The sequence below is a fragment of the Carassius auratus genome, chromosome 46, assembly GCF_003368295.1.
Source record: "Carassius auratus strain Wakin chromosome 46, ASM336829v1, whole genome shotgun sequence".
NCBI lineage: Eukaryota > Metazoa > Chordata > Actinopteri > Cypriniformes > Cyprinidae > Carassius > Carassius auratus.
The window spans coordinates 4,812,985-4,823,727 of NC_039288.1; the positions used below are offsets into that span (position 1 = coordinate 4,812,985).

Consider the following 10,743-nt stretch of genomic DNA (forward strand, 5'->3'; position numbering starts at 1 on the left):
ATGGCATGTGTGTTCGAGCATTAGAACAAAAACACTGCAGGGCTCAGGGCATCCAGGAATCGAGTTTGACACCCCTGTTTTAAACCATGGCTTCTAGCCAAAGTAAGAGTTCTTAATCTATAATATTTTATTAATCTGTAGTTCCTCACCTGTTGTCCTCGTATCAAAATCCAGCAACTGTTTTTGAAATGGTGCTTGTTTTCAGCATATTTATCTCCTGGTTCAGATTAGATTACTTTTTTACTGGAGAAAGCAATATCATGGATATAAGATCATATTAAACAAACTCATCTACTTCTTGGATGGACTGAGGGTGAGAACATTTTTGGCAAATATTCATTTGAAAAAACACCTCAGGATTCTGGGTGTAACTTTTTTTTTCTTTTTTTTCTTTTTTGTCACACAGACCTTTTGAAGAAATCCGCTCCAGCTCGTATAGTAAATGTATCGTCTATGAATCACTGGAAAGGTGAGGTAAACTTTGATCATTTCCGCGGTCACAATCTAAAGCATGTGATGGATGCTGCATATAACCACACCAAGCTGCACAACGTCATCTGGACCAATGAGTCAGCACGCAGGCTTCAGGGCACAGGTACATGTCCAAACCACAACTCCGTAAACTGACCGACTGCTGCTGCCATGAGAAAATGAGCAGAAAGTCCAAATTAGATATTGATTATGATCTGACATTACTTAAAGATTCAGTATTTTACATAATGTACACTGTAAATTCTATTTATAAATTAATTTGTGTCAATGATCATAAAGGAAAGAAAAAATATTTGCATGGAAAAATCTCAAATCTATGTCTCCTTAACATTATGAAATGTAATTAAGCTCCTGTAGAGCGTTAAAATGTCTCAAGCTGTGCTCAGATTTGGCAAGATACCGAGTCAATTAAAGTTGAGACCTCAATAATGATAAATGTAAAATTTTTATCCATGACAGAAAAAAAAAAATCCAGTTTTTCTGTTTTGTTTTAGTTGATAATTCAATCAAATTTGTATGTCCGTTATTTTTTATTTTTTTTTTATTCATTATTTATTATTATTATTATTATTATTATTATTTTTTTTTTTTTTTTTTTTTTTTTTTTTTTTTTTTTTTTTTTTTATGGTTCGTATTTTAAACTATGACTCCATTTCTCAAAACTCTACACACAAAACCAAAAAACACACACACAACATGCAAAAATGCCACACATATCTTGCAAAAGCAAAACACTATTTTTGCGTGGTAATCGTACACACGAGCATAAAATAATTAGCCACATACACCCCAAACTGCACAAAAATGTAAAACACTACTCTTGTGTTCAAAGTGGAATGCACATACATGCATATGCACATACACACTCCGTATGTACAGTATATGAGTGGTTTCACTGAGTGGGACTAGAGTACCACTTTTTATGTCTAAGCAATTAAAAAAAAACTTCAGAAAAGCACTTCTGTTTTGAATGTCTTCACAAACAAAAATGCATTTTCTGTCTGGATATGAGGTTGAAAAGGTGAGCGATATTTCATGCTGGAAAGAGAAGAAAGTGCTTTAATTTTTTCCCCAATTTAAACCATGGTTTTGTGTGTGTTTCAGGTGTGACTGCAAACTCTCTGCATCCAGGTGTAGTTCTGACCGACGTAATGAGAAATTACAACTTCATTATCCGATTCCTCTTTAACTTGGTTGGCTTTCTTCTTCAAAGTGAGCTTGACGTTCGATCCAATCACTATAAAAAACACCCACAACACATCTGGCTGCACTAGTGCACTAAGCTTCCAGAGCTAGGTGGAAATAATGTGTTGGGGCTATTCATTTTTACTGTGACTCTGGAAAAATGCCCACAAACCACCCTTAAGTGCAGCTGCTGCAAGGGAGTTACTCCACATCTCTATGCATAACATGGATGTTTTGTTGCCTTAAAGGCACCATAATATCGATTGTTACAAAAGAATGGAAGAAAGTGAACAAAAACCAGAATGAGAGTAACTATAGCGTTGCTTCCCTGAGAAGCAGAAATGGCTTGGTTTCCTGAAAGGAGTGAAAGTAAATGTGGTAATCTAATTTAAACATCAGCCAATCAGATTTATGACATGATACTTGTTTTATATAATATAGGCTATAGCAAATATTCAACAGAAATTGTTAATTGGAAGTTGACTTAATGTGTGTTTATGTATTTTGTTTCACCACAGACTGCTGAAGAAGGGGCTTTCAGTACAATATACTGCGCAGTGTCTGAAGAAGCAGAAGGAATAACAGGAAAATACTTTTGACAGTGACTGTTCCCTGGTCTTACCAGCACCTTCTGCCAGAGATCCTGCTCTTGGGGAAAAGGAATATGAGTTTTGTGAGAGGCTGACTGCCAAACCTTAAAGAGACAGTTCAATTCTGATTTATTCACCCTCGTCCAAACTTGTGATTTAAATCTTTGCAGCTCTAAAAACAGACCAAACTTGCATAAAAGCTGTCCATATGACCGCTGCATTCCAAGTCTTTTGAAGATTTATGTGACGCCGACTTAGATACAATTTTGGCCATTACTAATTGTTTCATAAGCTCCATCAGTAACTGGTTGTTCTTACGCTGTTTTTTTAGAGCAGAAAATACTGTTCAAAACCTCTTCGAATGAAGAACAAACCCATTCTTTTCATTATTGCTCTTTGTACAACTTTTACATAGAGTTCTGTTTTTGATATTGCCTTCTGAGATGTAGTAGTTCTTTTCTCAAACTTATCAATAAGAAAAGAAGGAGGGCTCTTATTTCATAAGATTATTTATTTTTAAGCAAATAAATGCGGTCTGGGTGAGCATAAGAGACTTTTGCAGTGTACATTGCAAGATCTAAAGGCATTAGTGGAATAAAATATAAAGCATGATTTTACCATAACCATATTAAATGATATTTATTAATCTAGTTTTACAGGAAATAAAGTATTCAGAGGCAAATTCAAGTCTAAAAATGAATTTAGCATGTCGATAAACCGTTTAAACCAGACTTACCTATATATGATGGGAAACTGAAAATGGCATGCACTTTCAATTTTATTGAGTTTTGTGGTTTTTACATTCATAGAAAAAACATTTGGGCTTGTCACAAGTAGTTGAATCATCAGTCTGCAATTGTCATTGAATGCAAGATAAAAATGCCGGTTTTATTTCACTGTCAAAACCGAGCACAAACATTAGAGCGGTCTGTATGTACAGTATATATGAAATACAAAAGAGACTTTACTGTAATGGATGAAAACGCTCCTTACCGGGTCTCTGGCTCTTCTATGATGCTCTGCAGCATCTTCCCAAAAGCTGATCCAATGTGGGCCCTTATTAGCAGTAAGCTTTAGCCCTATTTCCACAGGTTGGCCCCTTCAGATGGAAACAATCCAATCAGAAACTCAAATCCATATGAAATCCATTGAAAACACAATACTATTACTTTTAAGAGTTTTAGTGTTCCAAAATACAACATTTTAAAACATAAAGAGCATACTTAGAGCTTTTATTCCTAAGTGTGTGTGTTTGTTGTATTAAAGTACTCTGCATTCCCTACTGATGTGGGTATATGGTCGTAGATTCAATGCTCTCTTTTAAAATTAATTTAACACTGGTATTTACTGCTGTGGGGTGGTACATTATGGCACATTTGTATGATAATTAGTTGATGGATGAGTGTGCGACCAGAACTGTTCTGTCATAACTCTTCACAAATGTTTCTGCATCTAATATATTTGTTCCCCTCTAAACACTCATAGTCACATTTTATTGGCAAATGATTTCAGCATGTAAAATATGGCTTACAAAGAGGCACATATAAAGCTTTTTGAGATAGATAAGTTATGCTTGATAAACTATTAATCTAAAATAAAATGAACATAGTGTGAACTCAATCTTTATTTAAATACGTTGTCCATCCCAAAACGTAAAATCAGGATTTTGGCCAGTCAGCTCAGAGGCCTCAACTCTCTCAATGAATATAATTGTCAAAATCATAGAGCAATGTCATAGTTGAATACTGAACTAATATTCAATTATTTTCATTGAAATACTTTGTAATAATTAACAGTATTTAATTTTTTATTTTATTTTAATTTATTGTATTTTATTTTGAACTTCATCCAAAGAAATTTGCCCAAAATCAAAAACACCCTAAATCTTGGGACAAATGACAATTTAAAATGTTTATTTATTTATTTTGTAACTTTTTTTTGTTTGTTTTTTTTTTATTTCACACCAATAATGATTTTCAACTAAATCCAAATAAATCTGCCAACAATCTAACACCATAAATCCTGGAAAACCACCAACTTTCTTCTGGTTTTAATCACTGTATGAATTACCCTTGATACACACTATTCAGCGTGGATTCTTATTTATATATATATATATATATATATATATATATATATATATATATATATATATATATATATATATTTGTTTATTTCCATCAACAATTCTTCATTCTCTAATAATACTTCACTGTGTAATGTATTTTTCTTCTGCTACAGCATGTCCACTGTGTCACGCATCTTCCGTTGCCAAGCTTTTCCAACAGGTGGCGCAAACATTCCCACAAAACATGCAAATTTTGATTTCTCGCGATAGGGTGCGGGACTTAATAGTGTGGTTTGCGTACTTGAGCGCATGCGGAGTTCTTTCCTGTTCAAGTGATCAGAGGGAACGACACGCTCTTTGGTGTGTGGTGCACGAGGTCAGAAAACATGGTAAAAATTAGTTTTTTTTTTTTTTTTTTTAATATACAGTCTTTAGAGATGTAGATCGGTGTTTTGAAACATTTCAAATACCATTATTGCATGGCCAGTGTAACTTATGTCTTGCAGTATTGTCTTACGTTTGAAAGCTTTATTGCGCTGTATTTGCTATCACAATTGCTTTGATTGGTCTGTTGTGCACAATTATGATGCGATCGCACACTACAAACTGCATTTAATCAATCACTGTAACGTTAGCTGTATGAGGATAAAAGATGAGCCTGGTTACACAAGGACTCACAGTAGACCACAGCAGCCATTCAATTCCGTCTTACCTGGCTCTTCAAGTTTCACTCCTTTCTCGTTAGTGTTTTGGATTGATGTCTTGGTAATTAGAGCTATGAGATGCTGATCAGTTTTAAAAGTGGCACGCGCTGAGTGTTTGACTTTGATCCGCTGGAGGAACACGTGGTGTGTCTGTGCTACATGCTAATGTAGCTCCCCAGCTTCAAGATCTAATGCAGAAAAAGCTTAATATCTAATGCAAAAAAATCTAAACGGGTAACGTTAGTTTATTAGCGACTGTTGTTATCTTCTGCTTACGCAATGTTGTTTAAACATTTTAAATTTGTAAAACTGAGCATTTGCTTTGTACTTTGAGGTGCCAGCGCCATGTGGGCTAACTTACATGAGTGCTGGTGTTGACCATAGACCATAAAAGAAAAGTCTTGACCTGCAACTCCATACTATCAGATTCATATTATTCTTTATTTTTTATGTATTCTTGATTATTAATGTAAGAATGCAGCATTTGAGACCGTCCCTTTTTGGTATAATTAGTGATTTATGGTATTGGGTCTAGGTCAAATCAATGAGCTTTCTCTCAGGTGCTTTTTCATTTCTGATTTATACACGCACACACGTGTGTGTAGATAGATAGAGATAGAGAGAGAGATATATCTTTTTCTTCAGTAATGCATTCTGCTCAGATGAATAGATGTATTGCTACTTTCAACGTATTACTTCAAACTCATCTGAATTTAAATCCAAGTGTCTTCTAAATTACACATTTTTTTATCTTCTATAGGTGGAGCAAAGTGTCTTAAACCTTGGCAAATTCAGTAGTGTGCTCAAACTAAGTGCGCTCTTCCCCTTTAAATCCACCTAATGTTCACTGGAAAATATCAATGCAGTCTCAAAAGGTAAGAGAAATTAAGGTCTAATTTTAAACTGCTCCTTGATTGAAATGATGTACCTATAATCTGTCAATCCCCTGAATGACTGTGATGACGACATATTAACTGATCATCTGATGTTGTCATGTAAACTTGCATATTGTGACCTACATTTACTCACCTAGTTTCTAATCTGATTCTGACAGGAGTTGTTCATGAGAGTCTAAGGTTGTTCTTGGAGACTAACCTTCATCCGGTGGTAAAAAGTAGGCAATGTTGGGGGTGTCTGATGCTAAACTTGGTGCTGTGCTTCAAGAAGAGATCAATCTGTCCATTCAGACTGGAGGCGTTGTAGCGGAAATAATAAGGGGTGAGCAAAGCTTTTTTTTTTTTTTTTTTTTTTTTTTTTTTTTTTTTTGGGGTTTTCAATATTTTAGATGACATGGACCCCAAATATAATCGTCCTTGTATAAAGGACCCTAAGGTAGTTATACATTTTGATGTATGAAAGACAATTTTTACTGTTGAACATTTGTAATATAAATGTATGGACTTATTATTTGGATACGCTAATTTTTTTTATTCCATTCTCCATCTCCCTGAATGCACTTTCACTCCCTTGTGGACCCCTGGAAAAGTTTTGAAATCCCCTGATTTAAATGATTAATATGCAGATTCATATTTCCAAACATTTTCTAAAGCCTGCTGTAATGATGTACCTAGACGACCTGATTTCTGATGCTTTATACTGAAAATCTGAACAGACAGGCAAAAAAAGTGTTTTTAACTGTTTCTATGTCATGCATTAACTTTTTCTAATGCATCTGCTTGTGATTGACAGGTGTGTGTTTGCACTTTCATTCCCTGGTTAAGGGACTGCTCAGGCTGCGTCCAAAGCTCGGCTGGGTTTGGGTCACAGCTTCTCCTGAGCCAAAGTCAAGTTTAATGTCAACAGGGCGAACAACATGATCATCCAGTCCATCGCCCTCCATGATCAGTTGGACAAAGACACGTTCTCCATGCGTGTACGGTAAGATTGATCAAACTACAGGAAACATGTAGAGCAACCTCCTAATGCTTACCACAGACAGAGACCCCCATTGCTCTGGCTGTACAGAAAGTGGAGGGACAGTAACGTCCTTCCTCAGGAGTGTTTGGTCCATCAGACTGGAGTGAACACAACCTGAGGAGGAGACAGACCTTGAGTGGGAAGTTCTTTTTCACCTAGTAAATGTGACTTAGAGATGCATGATTATTCAAAAAACAAAATGCAGCCTTTTTCCATTCCAATGCACTACTTTTCAATCATTTTTCCATGTAAACCAGTCCCTCCAGAAAAACGCCATTATGCGATCGCCTGATTTAATGCATAATCAGCCAAAGGCCGCATTTTTCAAATACGTCGCTCTTTTGCCGCATAAATTGCCTTATGAAGTGACGTAATTACGTGACGTCAACATCATCTGCAAACTCCGCGGTGAAACTTGAAGCGCGCAAATCATTCTTATTTGCCAACCAAAATAAGCGCAAAAGAACGCACAAAGCAGTTTCCCGATTTGTTACATTACAGTGGAGCCAAATTATATTGCGAGAACTTGAGAAAACTGCGACTTGATGAAATGGAGAGAAAAAGGTGATTTCCCCCAACACCCCCTTGTCACTAGGCTACTAACACTGCTGTATTTTCATTCAGAAGTTGATGCAACTTTACAGTTGTAAGATTGCACTTTTTGTTACAGAACAGTACCACAAATTTACAGTTGTAATTATATTAGTAGTATGTAAAATTTTACGTTGCAGTAAGAGATTGCAACTTAAATATTCTGTGGTTTAGTATGCTCGCTTATCATAGGAAGTAATAAGAAACTACTCTTTACATTTAAGGTAGTAGCCTAGTGAGAAAAAGGTGTTGGCGGAATCACCTTTTTTTTTTCTCTCTCTCTTTTTCATCAAACCGCAGTTTTTGCAATTTCATCGCATAAAATTGCAAAAATATCCCGCATATTCCATCGCATTTAAGAAAACGTGCCGCAAAATCAAGGATTGTTGCCCGCAATAATCATAAAAAAAGTGAATTTTTCTGGAGGGACTGGTAAACGTGCTTGATGGACATGCATGGCTGTTATTCTGTGGACTCATTCTGTGTCAATGGCCCTTATTGGAACTTTTTCATATTAGAACTCGCTCTGTTTTTTTCCTGTGCAGTGAATGCTACGGCTACCACTTTCCAGAACTGCTAAAGCTAGTGAATGATAATAGTACGTATTGTAAGCTGGGCCAAGCTGATTGGGAATGGGAAGGAGCTGACCGAGGAGATGCTGGAAGCTATAGAGGAAATCACAATGGCCAGTGGCAAAGCTCAGGCCATCCTAGAAGCGTCCCGCAGCTCTATGGGTAAGATGCGCTCATCTTTGCCATTATTATGCTTAATGTGGGTTTGTCTCGGACGTTATGATGTTATTATAATCTGTCAATCCCCTGAAACCATGTGATGACAGCATACCTAACTGAACAAGCATAACTCACTAAATCGTTTAAGCTCAACTAGGTTTAGTGCTCCAGTGATTTAAGGGAGACATTTATGCACTTATTTATTTTTTTAATGAAGGTATGGACACATCTCCTATTGACTTGGTGAACGTTGAGACTTTCTCCAGTTGTGTTGTGTCCCTCACAAACTACAGTTGCATCATGCATTGACTGCTTTTCTTGTGAGTATCCCTTTTCCCCTCATTTCTTTAGTTACTGCTGTTTGGTTCTTGCTATGATGCTTTTATTTTTCGTCAACAGTAATCCACCACAGTGGTTGTTGAGATGACATTTCTGAGTAGAACTTTGGATCAAACACTTTGGTGTTCTTGAGTGGTGCTTGTTTGTCCTTGACTTTTTTTTTTTTTTTTTTTTTTTTTTTCTTCTGTTCACACAGAGGTTCTCACCTGTGTGTTTGGTGACCAGGTATAAGAACATCTGGCGTTCTATGAGACCGGAGAGGCACCACATAGGAACCTGGACATCATGAAAGCTGTTGTACAGGTGAGAAGTGATCAGTAGCTAGCATGCTAGTTCAAATGAAACCTTTGACTAGGAAATGTTGTAGTAACAAAACTCACTAAGTTAACATGTTAGCTGATGTTAAATTAATCTAATGGCATAATATTCCAAATTTGACCTGTTAAATGAGTAACTCAAAGAAGTGCTGTGAGTGATGACTCTTGTCTCCTGACTCCTACATGGAGGTGAAAACTGATTTAATGAGCCTGACACAGCATTATAAAACTCATGTTATGAGCTTGTACAAATGCAAATACATTAACCTATTTCTGTCTCACAGGCTAGTGAGGTGGCTGCTGAAATAAAGCACAAGCTCGAGAAAAGTAGCGTGAAGAGGAAATTGGAAGCTCTTTCCACAGCAGACGGAGATGACGAGATGCCAATGGTGAGGCTGAGGTACGTGTGAATAACAGTACATCCGTGGTGTTTAGCACAAGTAGCATGACTATACTGGAGGCTGGACCTTCTCGTGGACCTGTCTCATATCTGGCATGCTAAAGCAAAGCTCCTCCGACCATTGACAGACCCAACTCAGTGGGCTTGATCACTGAAGTGAGCAGGACATGCTCGTATCACAGCAGGTTCTTTTTTTGTTTCATACATGATGTTGATGTTTTCTGTCCTTCAGGAAAACTGAGATGGCATAAGAAAGAAAAAGCAGGTGGCTGAGAAGGAACCAGAGGTTGAGGAGGTCTTGACAAACGGTGTCGATTAGGTGCCTGCCAAGAAGAAAAAGAGAAAGTGGTGACAGGAGGCTGATGTGACGGAGAAGAAAAAGGCAGAGGATGAATAAATTCATTCCTTCAATGAACTTTTTCACCATTGTACGGCTTTATATTTAGTTTCAATAAGGGTTGGACTCATGGTTTAGCGTTTAAAAATGTTGAGCCAAAAAGCTATGCATTGAGTCTCGATTTGTTTCCCATTATTCTCAATGCACCTTTCTGAATTGGATGGTTTATATAGGTGCCTTGCTCTAAGAAAAGGATGGCCTTGTTGCATCAATAAAAAGACTAAAGCTTGTCTTCTAAATTCACTTCGGATGCTTCTAATTGATTAAATTGTTTCACCTGATAAGTGCTTGTTTGGTTATTCATAGTAATGTCTGAGCTGTTTGGAGTTATGCATATGTTTTAACTTGTAAAGACTGTACTTAAACTCTTGCCATGATGGTAAATGTGAAATGAAATCGTGCATGTGGTGTCTACTTCAAGCTGTTTTTCCAAAGTTTTCCAGCTATTCTGATTCATACTAGAAAGTGCATAAATCAGTTAGGCTTTAAATTTTTTTTTTTTTTTTTTATAAAAATCTACTTGATCTCTTAATGCTTATTACTATTAGTATATTCTGCATGATCAATCTTCTCCATATTCAACTTTTAAATTAATTTGCAGTTTATAACATTTCATTTGAAATCCAAACATTCTGCATGTGCTATTACACATGTAGAGCTAATAATTATTATACAGGTTACAATACTGTTGTGCATTAGTGTGGCTTCTCTCCTCTTACAGAAGATTAAGTTTCTAAACTTACCCTCTTACCATTAGGCCATGACTGCCCATCGTGATCATGCATGTTTGCACTACACAACATCAGGATGATCCGACCCTTCCGAACAAAGCTTGCAACACAGCTCCTCATCCAGGCTCTTGTCATTTCTATGCTGGATTGTAGTGCTCTTCTAGCTGGACTTCCAGTATGTGCAATCAGGTCTCTGCAAATGATTCAGAATGCAGCAGCAAGTCTTGTTTTCTGAGAGCCCGATTCACACCGCTTCTCATCTCTATGTACTGGCTTCCAGT

At 36.7% G+C, this 10,743-nt stretch overlaps 1 non-coding gene and 1 pseudogene across 1 annotated transcript; both read left to right on the plus strand.

Moving 5' to 3' along the window:
* Positions 1-28: 28 nt before the first annotated feature.
* On the plus strand, positions 29-10,132 carry LOC113063632 (nucleolar protein 56-like; annotated as a pseudogene).
* LOC113064504 (small nucleolar RNA SNORD57) lies at positions 9,085-9,151 on the plus strand. Its single transcript, XR_003278835.1, has one exon. It is a non-coding gene; the product is annotated as a small nucleolar RNA SNORD57 (small nucleolar RNA).
* Positions 10,133-10,743: the final 611 nt, after the last annotated feature.